This window comes from Pararge aegeria, chromosome 8, assembly GCF_905163445.1.
Source record: "Pararge aegeria chromosome 8, ilParAegt1.1, whole genome shotgun sequence".
In the NCBI taxonomy this organism is placed as follows: domain Eukaryota; kingdom Metazoa; phylum Arthropoda; class Insecta; order Lepidoptera; family Nymphalidae; genus Pararge; species Pararge aegeria.
Window position 1 is genome coordinate 16570612 of NC_053187.1, and position 12105 is coordinate 16582716.

General features: G+C 37.1%; 1 protein-coding gene across 1 annotated transcript in view; it reads left to right on the forward strand.

The window, feature by feature from the left end:
- LOC120626037 overlaps positions 1-12105 on the forward strand; it is a 111333-nt gene that overhangs the window by 6724 nt on the left and 92504 nt on the right. The gene's annotated exons all lie outside the window — the stretch shown is intronic.

The window sequence follows — 12105 nt, forward strand, 5'->3', positions numbered from 1 at the left end:
GTATTTATGTATGTTATTTATAAAATTAACCAAGTGATCCTAGTACCCATAACACAAGCTACGCTTACTTTGGGGCTAGATGGCGATGTGTGTATTGTCGTAGTACATTTTATTTATTTTATGGGTTCAACTCCAAAATGTATGTGTTGTATTATTTATATTAATATTTTTGATTCATTAAAGTTTTTAGCACAAAGAGGTCCAACCAACTGGTTTCCTTGTTTCAAAATATTATAATACCTATTAGAAAACACTTTCAGCTATGCATTGTATTTTCATTCACATATTTTGTTCTCAGTTTTTATTACGTAGTGCGCTTAGTTATTGACTTGACACAATGTGTTAAAAGACAGCATATTTTGGAAATAATCAGTATCTTTTAATATTATTCTTATAAAAAAATAATAATATATTAAAAACAAAAAAATAATAATTAAATTTCAATCTTTATTATTTATTTGTTTCGCCGTCCGTATCAGTAGACCAGTAACTAGCCATGGCCGATGCCTGTCAGATCATTCTACTTACACTTACAACTGCGCTGGAAAAGTAATAAGAAAAAAAGAAACCGCATAACTATAGAATAGCGAATTATTATTTTATATATGTAGATATTATGTTTAGAATCTATATATTAATACATGCTGAAAAAACTTTGCACACCATTTTACGAAAATTGGGCGAACCGAGGAGTATGAAATTTCCCACATTTGTAGTTTATACCGAATTAAGGTACAGTAGTGCAGAATACTTTTTTATTTAATTATGTTTAAAACATTTATTAAATCAATAAAAACACACGCTACCATGTATTTAACACATACTCGCATATGTAATATTTTTAACAATTTCACACACATACCATGTAATTGAAATAAAGGTATACTCTTTTTTATTTTTCATGAAAAAACAGGGAAATTGACAGTGTGGGCCTGCCTAAATCTGCGATTAAAGAAGTATATTCGTTGATAGTAGAAGTTATCTACTCGTATAACATTATATTTTAATGCCCTTTTCATCCTTCATATCTAGCGATAAGGCCGCCAAATTGTACCTTCTAACTTACCGATCTATTGTATTAAAATTTTTCGTGCGATTTCTGTGGTGTAGAAAAAATGTTTAGTAATTTTTACAGTGTATTTACCTATACTTGGAGAAGATATCAATTTTATTAAATTTTATATGCATTTTAAATTTATAAAAAAGTATTATATTCATTCAACTATTTATTCACGATTCAAAAAACTTTCAAAAAATGCCTAGAGCTAAAAACCAACTGTTTCTTTTTATTTTACAATTTTAAAAACACGTACTCGAAGTGCACCCTTACAAGCAATTATCAATTAGTCGCTGACGTCAGCGTTGCATGGTGACGTCAACGTGACGTCATGACGTCCCTGATTAATGAGTCTCTCCCCTTTTATCGAAGCGCATTTGTTCCTCGTCTGTACAGTAAAAGTTTTATAAAACGAAATGTTTTTAAGCGCATTTTATTGAAGAATTTTCCAACATTATCATCAACACCCTATTCATGAACCACAGATACGGGCCTTTTCGCATACAAGAGAGGGTTTTAGAGGATAAACCCACCGTACTGCTTGATGGGGGGTGATGGGCTTACAATGATCACACAAACGTGATGATAATCGTGATAGAGGACTTAACGGTCTTTTACTCAGATCTAATAAATTAATAAATAAATATACTACAACAATACACACATCGCCATCTAGCCCCAAAGTAAGCGTAGCTTGTGTAATGGGTACTGAGATGAGTCATGAATCATTTTAAGAATAATATACATAAATACTTATAAAATACAGATAAACACCCAGACCCTGAAAATCATTCATGTTCATCACAGAAACATTTTCCAGTTGTGGGAATCGAACTCATTGCTTTGGACTCAGAAAACAGGGTCGCTGCCCACTGCGCCAATCGGTCGTCTAATTCAATACCTAGCTAATGATAGCAATGGGCAAGAATTGAACTCAGGTCCACACCACATTCTGAATGCGGAAAAACAAAAAAGGAACAAACAATTCAAGAATGTAGAAGGATACAAAAGGCGGCCTTATCGCTAAGTAGCAATCTTTGCCAGGTTATCTGCCAGGATGCTTAGGATTAGAAAAACTAAAAAGAAAAAAAAACTAAAGAGATTTGTTCCAAAAGCCCTCGGTAGGTCGAACGAGCTCAGTCATGAAAAGCTGTACTAGTAGTACTGAGTCTTCTGTAGCTGTAGCTCTTGTGAGAACGTAACTTATAAAACGCTACATTGACTAAAACAAATTATAAAACGTTCCGTTTCAAACTAAAACTGTTATAATACGAAATCGGTTCCCCCTCCCCTAATAACGCTCGATTCGTGTCGAGCGAACTCAATTGTGAATCGTACAAATATTGAGTGCGTCTTTTCTACAGAATCTATTGTATTCTATTCAATGCGATTGTACTATTTGTATCGGTTCATTGGTTTCATTCATACACAGTTTTTGACGATTGTCGCATTTTCAAATCTATATTTCTACAAGCTGTACCACATATATTTTCAGCTTGAAATGCTTGTGTATTCAATCTATTTACCGAATATTTAGTTTATTTAGAAAACCAAACTTACTCACTCACTTCAATACTGCATTAATTTGAGGCAGTGAGTCAGTGAGTCAGAGAATATACTATGTTTTTCGATAATCAGTGGTATTTTTCTACAGTCTATACCATATAATATATTGCCAGTGTGAGACTTTTGTATGTGCAACCTTTTTGTTGAATATATTAAAAAGAAGTACTAACTCTCTAACTCTCTTGCTTTATAGTGAGTGAGGCATTGAGTCAGGGATATTCGAACTTTTTACAAAAGTCAATGGAATTCTGACAATATGATCATTATTTCATGTTTTTGTCGCACATGCGTTATACTAGATCTGTTCTTCCACACACATTCAAATTGCGGAAAGAACTACAATCCGCGGTATTCCGATTAAATTTTAATATGGAATTATTAAAGAGGCCGTATAACAAGCTGTTATTGAGATGTGAATAGAGGATGATTCTACGTATAAACATACAAATGTTTCTTTAAACAACAGTAGCCATTGTTTCTCTTCGCCTTTTTAACCTAGAAACTCTATGCCAAAAACCTGTGAAGGTTTGAAGGAACGAAGGAAGTGAAGGAACGAACAAACGAACATATTCGCATTTTTAGAATTACTGCTGTTTGAAAAGTATCACAGACGAAAGGAAAGTCTGTGATACTTCTCAAACAGCAGTAGCTAACAAATTGAAAAAGTGAGTATGAACATTATTTAAGTCAAAAATCATTTCTCTCTTTCTAACACTTAACAATAAATTTATATTCATTTCCCCGGGCCAAATGTGCTATAACTATATTTTAACGGGTTCATTGTGGAATGAAATTCAGTGTTAAAATCTATTATATCGTGGGAATTTGAAATCGCTTGACCTGGAAAGCCGAAATGTGCGCGGAATTGGATTTCCTTTATTACAAATTCACAGACATGCACGTAAGGACATAGTTTGGGAAATTTTCGGGACTGCAAACTATTATTTAAGCACTGGCTTAAGAGTGCGGCGCTGTTCGCTAGATGTGTCTCTTGTCATCCCTAAAAATTAATGCTTTATTTGGTCGCATAACTTTCAAATTTGTCAATGGATTGGTTTTTTAATTTTTATACAATTGCTTTTCAAAATTTAAAATTCATTTTATTTCCAGTAGGCCTAATATAAGCAGAGCTTTTTAAGACGAAATGTCAAGTATGTCTGTTTGTAGTGACTCTACCGCCGTTTCAGAAGGCAGATTTTACCGAGAAGAAGCCGGCAAGAAACTCAGCAGTTGCTCTTTTCCAACATCGTTAAAATTTGTCAATGGATTTTATGTTTATGTAGCATGGTTTTATATTCTATTATTACTACTGTTTCTAGCTGTTTCCCGCATTCTTTGTCTGCTTTTATAATGGTTTTGTACAAACCCCGTGGAAGCCGTTTGTTTTCCTGAAATAAAATAGCCTACGTTGCTCTCCGTCCTTTTAACTAACTCCATGTCAAAAATGAAGTCTATTGGTGACTTAGTTAGGACGTAAAGGAAGGACAAACAAACAAAGAGCCAGACACAAACACTTACGTATTTACCATATTAGTAAGGATTCAGAGGAAGAGGAATTGATGTTAGATTGAGCTATAGTGAAGTGTTGCCGGGTTTAATTAGGAGCTTATAATATAATAATTTTTAAGCTTCATTGATTAAGGAAATACAAAGAAAGAGAACTTCAAAAATGTACAAAAGACAAATTTAATAAGCATTCTCTGAAAACCTGGAGTATGCATAAAATTGTAGGCGAAGTTCATATACCTGTGGTATATGAAAAAAAAAAATATACTTATGCAATGAAAGCATGAAAGAATACCAATTAATACTATGCATGGTAGGTTTAACTTCCTAGCGGAACAATAAGCATTAATGTATTATTCTGAACACTATTCATTCCATGTGCTGGCTGGTTTATTTTTTTCCATAATAGGATAAGCGTAGCTGTTCATCACGGTTCCTATTTAACCTCAGACGCAATAAAAGTCGGGGTGTTATAAGTTTAACGTGTGTGTGTCTGTCTGAGGCATTGCGGCTCACAATAGGATGTACCGATTTCGATTTTGTTTCTCATGTTTGGAAGATGAATCAGTTGGGTTTTTAGCTATGTTTGATGACAATCGGTCCAAGATAGCCGCGGCCAGGAACTGGTGGATCACGTAATTTTGCACATCTTCCTCAGCATGGATTTCAAATAAAAAGGCTCGACTAACGTAAACTATATCGAAAGTCAAGCGTTTTTAAATTTTTAATTTAAATATTATTACACTTACGAAGTGCTGGCATATACATATCATAGCACGGTACAGCGAATAGCTAACTAATATGCACTTAATAAAGTAGAGCGGTAGCTATTATAAGCTTCGCCAAGTGATTTTATGCACTAAAGTACGATAGTAGATACATAGAGTTCCCTTTATGATACATCTGCTAAGCATAACAGTTTACGAGCTATGACGCTAGGAGACTCGAAGGTGAATATTGTAAATATTTGCACTTGTGACGAGAATTCAGTCTCTATCGATGCTGCAAGGTAATCAGTTTGTTGACAGACACATATCGAGCCGAGATATGTGTCTGTGAACAAACTACAAAATTTACGTGCTGCATCAAAGAGGTCGTCATTAATCTCTAAAATAAACTCGATTATCCAATTTTATTTTGAAAAGTCCCCGGACTTTTGAAACTCCAACTACGCTTTATCTCTTTTTATAGCAAGCATTATCTGTGAATCACAAACTTTTTATTTACACTTAGACAAGCTCAGCAAAAATGAAAACAAAGAAAGTTTGCAGCCTGTCGTCTGCATACAGATGCAAATCTCGACGCGGGACGTGTCACGATTTACGAATCCACATCGCAACTCGGATGCACATCCCATCACATTGTAACTTTTAAATATTTATCTTCTTTGTCGTGCACTCTTGGCAGAATGGGCGTGGCTGCTGGGGTCATACCATACACGGCATCAGTCTTCTCCGGTGGTATTGACTTAATTATTGATAATTTGTACTAACAAAGCTCCTAAGCTCCCAACAACACAATACATTTTACCGTCAATAATGGCAATATAATTTAAACAATTGACAATATTCAGATTATTGATAATAATATTGGAGTGTCTCCAGCAGTCATGAATCTTCACAAGCTGTCGAAATATTTGTCGCAGCAATAGTGAGTGAATATCAACACGTTAAGCCCAATTTTCCGTTGCACAAAAATAAATACAGCATACAAATGTCAAACCCCACTCAGAATGTCTCGCAGCTCGCTTAAATAATCCATTCCGCGATCCGTATGCACATTCTCAAATCGCATAACTCGTAAATATTCTATCAGTGAAGCCAATAAGACTATAAGAATATTGCATGAATGTTTAGAATGGCATCTGGTCCCTGAATGGCTTATTTTTATTCATTATTTGGATTTTACACTTACGGATCTTACTATGGGCCTCATAAAACGGCTCAGAGTCACTCAGCGGGCGATGGAGAGAGCTAAGTTAGAAGTACCTCTACGTGATCAAATCAGGTATGAGGAGATCCATAGAATTAATAGACTTACCTACATAGCTCAGTGAGTCACGAAGCAGAAGTGGTATTGGGGCATATAGCTCAGAGTTCTGATGGACGTTGGGGTCCTAAGGTGCTGGAATGGAGACCCCGCATCGGTAAACGAAGGTGGACGCGGACAGATGACATTAAGTGAGTCGCTGGGTGCCGCTAGTAACAAGCGGCCCAGGACCGTGGTTTTTGGAACACGGACTGCTGGAATTCAACCGATTAAAGTCCAGCAGTGGACTTCAATCGTTTGAATTGATGACGGCGATGATATTGCATTTTTTGATATGATAAGTATTTTTAAATACATGTCTTTGCGGTTGAGACTCAAGCGGTTTGTCTGATAAGTTTAGTCTGTATATCTGTCCGTGGCAAAGTAACGAAGGCAATACAAATAAAAACAGAGCAAATTTTATTAACAGAACTATGCCTCAAAATTCAACATCCACATTGCATTCGATTTTAGTAATTTAGTTATAACTTTTGCTTATTCCCTGTTCCCATTATCTCTGTATGCTAACTAGAGAGCAAAACAGCTTTCAGCGCACAAATTTGTAATCCCCGAATGGTCCCAGGGTTCTAAATTAGTAAATATCGACTGCGCGACAATCGCCAGCGGCTAAGACCAGTTAATAAATAAACTTCCGCAAACAAAGAGATATGGGACAAGGCTTACACGAGCTTTATCACAATATACGGGGGTTCCTCTACAGTCGGTTAGGGTGTAGTAAAATTTAACAAAGTGAAATTTATTTCCATTCCCGCACTAACTGATAATAATTAAGTTGGGCCCTTTATTTGTTAGAACTATTTTAGGCGGCGATTTGTGGGTTAAAATTACTTTGAGTCTTGTAAATATTACTTATTTATTTCGGTTTTCTGGGTCGTAGAGGTTTCGGGTGCTTGGTCACTAGAACTATGATTTGTAGGGATATTACGATCGCTGTTAAATTCAATGTAGATTTTCTTAATAGCATCATCATATCAACCCATCACCGCCCCACTACAGGGTACGGGTCTCGACCCACAATGAGAAGGGTTAAAGGCCGTCGTCCACCAGGCGAGCCCTGTGCGGATTTGGGGACTTCACACACCTTTGAGAACATTATGGCGAACTCTCAGGTGTGCAGGTTTCCTCACGATGTTTTCCTTCACCGTTGAAGCAAGTGATATTTTAAATACATAAAACGAACGTAACTTAGAAAAGTTAGAGGTGCGGCTGGGATTCGAACTCGGCCCCCCAACAGAGAAGCATCAAAGAAAGCAAGCTATCACCGCTTCGTGACTTAAAATGAATTATTAAAATTATTAAAAACCTACGCGCATAAGGGTTCCTTGTCCACAAAGGAATAAAAGGAAAATTTGAATAAACTAATAGTTACTGCCCAAATATTTAAAAATTGGTTCAGCGTTCCAAGTTTGATTCCCGGCACGCAGTAGTCTCATTCCGTGAACCGTGAGCCGTGTGAACCGTGCCTATAGGTTGATTATAATGAATCATGGTAAGCTGGTACGATTTTCACTCGGTCATTTATTTAAGTGATAAAAAACATACCTTAGACTTAACATACCTTCAACGTTAATAATACAATTTCAAAAGTGAACATTTTATGAAAGAGGCAATCGAGATAAGGCCTCTCGGAACAGTGAAGAATCAGATAAACAAGCCAGATAGAGCAGATCTCTACCAAATAAGAACAATTTGTTGGTAAAACAATGAAACAGCGCAAAGATGCTGGAGCTGAAAACTTTTATTTGTGTTTCGAAGTTGGTAAAAGGGTGCTATTTAATGATAAGAAAGTTTCCTCTACCTTTGCTAGGAAGGATAAATATGAGCGCACACTTGCGATTTCCTCTTCTTCTTCGTCGTTTACTTCATTACTGAAGGTCGGGTCCGGATTCAAGTTCCTTAATAGCGATTTTTATCACAGCCACATCCTTTTCTATCCACGGCCTTTTTGATAGCTTTTGTAATATCCCGGCCTGTGAGCGACTTTACCTGGTCAGGCCAGAGACAAGGTGATCGGTCACGTGGTCTTTTACCCTCCACTTTACCTACCAGTATTACAGGACAGGCGTCGAGCAATGTGACCAAAGTAGCTAAGCATATTCTTGTAGCACACTGTGGAGATCCTGTGGCCACCAGGTTAAGATTCTTCTTAATAATATAAATGCGAATTTGTTTGTTGGTTTGTTGCGTATTCTCACCTTATTAACTACTCCGAACATCCGATCGTTCGCAACATATGCGTACACATAATTAGGGGTACTTAAAAGGACGTAGTATACCTTTTTTCAGAATTACTTTTCCCGAGGAATGGAAAAATATTTTCAGAAAAGGACAATCCGAATTGATTTATAAAACGTTTGACGTCTACTGCTAGACATAAATTTGTAGGTTCCTAAATCCACGGACCTAGGCTGTTTCCAGTGACTCCCAGTGACTCGCTTAGTGTTGTCTGTCCACCTCGATGGGAGTCGACCAACGCTATGTTTACCGGTGCAAGTTCGCCATTTCAGCACCTTGAGACCGCAACATCCATCTGTTCTCCGAGCTATGTGATCTGCTTATTGCCACTTCACCTTTGCGACTAAATGAGCTAAGTCGGTAACTCAAGTTCACAAAAGGATCTCCTCATTTCCAATTTGGTCAAGAAGAGATACTCCGAGCATATAGCTCTCTTCTTTAAACTCACAGGTGCTTACCGGGGATCAAACACGTCCTCGCTTGGGAGGTCTTCACTTAACACTGCTGTTCAAAATCATCATTTCATCATTTCAGCCTGCTGACATCCACTACTGAAGCTTTTCCCAAGAAGCGCCACCACACCCTGTCCTCAACCTGCCTCATCCATCCACTGGAGTGCTTAATGTTTGTGGTTTCCACTCTAGTTTTCTGATCCAACGGCCATCGCACCTATGGCAAGCATGATCTGCCCATTGCCATTTCAATTTGCTGATAGTTTGGGCTATGCCAGTGACTTGAATTCCCCTGTGAATCTCTTCATTTCTAATTCTAACCCATCACTTCACTCACTCATCACTCACTTCACTCACTTCATTGGATCACTTTTAGTGCTAATGCCGCCTTTGCACCCTAGCACTATGTACTGTTCTGTGTATTTTTCCTATTGCTTTGTGTTGCAATAAAGTTTTTCTATTCTATTCTATTTCTAACCTAAGGGAAACTGCAAACATAGCTCTCTCCATATCTCACTGAGTGGCTTAAAATTTGTAAATCATGGCTCATTTGTGAACGTCCACGTATAGTCACGGGAAGGGCACGTTGGTTGAAAACTTTAGTTTTCAGGCACTGGGGTATCGACGGTGAGAAGACTTTACTAAAGTTTCCCAAACGCTGCCCAGCTCAGCCGTATACATTTGTTTGCTTCTTCATCGAAATTTTTTCTTCCAAGTTGCATAACCTTTCCAAGGTAGTATTTTAAAATAACATCTTTGTCAACATTTTCGACTGTTACAGTAGTCGGGATAACGTGTTGACTGAACTTAACCTTAGTTTGTCCAAGCTACATGTATCCTACAAGTCTGAAAGTATGGCTTAGGCTAATCAGCATTTCCTAGGGATCTTGGGAAGTTTCCACGTCATCATAAAACCGCAGGTGTGAGATGAACTCGCTCTTTATAATAGTACAATAATAATTAAATAATTTATTCACACGATTATTAGATAGTGACAGAAATCATAGCTTAATACTATATTTGGTTGAATCCCTGATATCTAAACTGAGAATAAACTCGTACTATAGATATCAGTGCTCTCCCCTGTATCATTATTTTAGATACAAAAACGTAAGACTATTATGTCATCGTACTTTCCAACCCAGCTATTTAAAGCTGTTTCAAAATAATACATAAATAAATATATATAAAAGAGAAAGTGTGTGGGTATGTTCCGTATAGGCTCCGAAACGGCTGGACCGATTTCAAAGAAACTCTCAGGGAATCTTCGGATTGACCTGGCGAGTAATCCTGTAAAGTTTGGTTATGATCGGAGCACTCCTATTTTTGAACTGTCAAATACAGCTTTTAATAAAATAAAGCAAAATCTATCACGGCGAAGCGGGCTGGGTACGCTAGTAATGCATAAAAAAGATCAAATTAATTGCATTAAATAATATTAACGCGTAAAAAGTTACCTCTAGCAATGAGATTACTTTATTATCGTGATAATGTACGCGTTAAGAGACAGAGAGCAGCATTCCACCGCGAAAAATATATATGATAACGGATGGATAATTCCGTAAAGGAGACTGTAAACAGGGTTTCGTAGCGCGTCGAATAAACTGTGTCGCGAGCATACCAATGAGCCTTTTACAGGAGACACGACGTTCGAAAGATAATAATATATGAGACATCAACACAGATATGTCATGATGGCGATATGATTGCGTTTCAGGCAAATTACTGGTATTTTTTTATAAATCCTTTACAAATTAGCCCTTGACCGCAATCTCACATGGTGTTAAGTTATGATGCACTCTAAGATGATAGCGGGCTAACCTGTTAAGGAGTGATATCCCTAATCGGTTTCTACGCGATATCGTACCAACTTAGCGACACGTTTTTTGTCGGTTGAAAATACGGAAATAATTAATTCCTAAATTGCCTCTGCTGAAAATTGAAACCGGGACCTCCAAAGAAAAGGCGAAACAGTACTCACCGTTTCGCCAGGGAGGTCGTTAAAACCGAAAATATGGTGCCATATTTTGCAGTCATTTTTGAAACATTGGAAATATCAAAAGGATTTTATTTGTGATTATATAATTATATAAGATATCACTGATTAAGTACTTTTATCTCATTATCTATTGTATGAGAGCCCCCTAAAATATTTATTTATAGGGGAATCAGAAATCTGTAAGAATATCATACGTCAAACTATCACGAGATTCATGAGATACAGCCTAGTGACAGACGGACGGATACACACGAACGGAAAGCAGAGTCCCTTTGGGTTCTAAACCCTAAAAAACAGAAAACCACATTAGGCGAAATTACGCAGTGTCAAAAATTGCGCTTAGATTTTCATTTTAAATTCAATTCGATTTTCAAACGGAATATATCCAATGTCTCTTGCGACATATATTTACGAACTCACACCGCACTTCGAGTAGGTAATTCCATAAAGAAAACTGAAGAAAGAGGCGCGTAAATACGACGGCGTAAATACGACGGCCCATTGGCGCAGTTTGCAGCGACCCTGCTTTCTGAGTCAAAGGCCGTGGGTTCGATTCCCACAACTGGATAATGTTTGTGTGATGAACATGATTGTTTTTCAGTGTCTGGGTGTTTATCTGTATATTATAAGTATTTTATGTATATTATTTATAAAAATATTCATCAGTTATCTTAGTACCAATAACACAAGCTACGCTTACTTTGGGGCTAGATTGCGATGTATGTATTGTCAAAAAAAAAAAAAAAATGCTTTGAATAAACTGTGTCGCGCGCATACCAATGAGTCTACTTGAGACAACGTCGAAAATATATGGAAGATATCAACACAGATCTTTAATAATGGAAATATGATTGTGCTTGGGGTGAAAACGATCTGAGGCGTCGTAACTTTTGCACGCTGATGACTATTTGCGTGTGAATAATGGATGTGTGTCTTTAAGGGTTATTTCATTCGGATATCTATATTATTTATTCTAATCAGTGTGAAGTGGCTATAGCCTTGTGGTTAGGGTTTAGGCCTCCCTTTTAGATTCGCAACTCTAGTATTTTGGAGTTATGCGCGTTTTTAATATATAAGCTTTACTGGTGAACGAAAACATCGTGAAAACATCGTGAAGAAACCTGAATGCCTGTGACTTGTCCATAACGCTCTAAAGCGCGTGTGAAGTCTACCAATCCGAACTTGCCAGCGTGACAGAATAAAGCCTACTACACCCTTCTCATTCTGGCAGGAAATTCGGA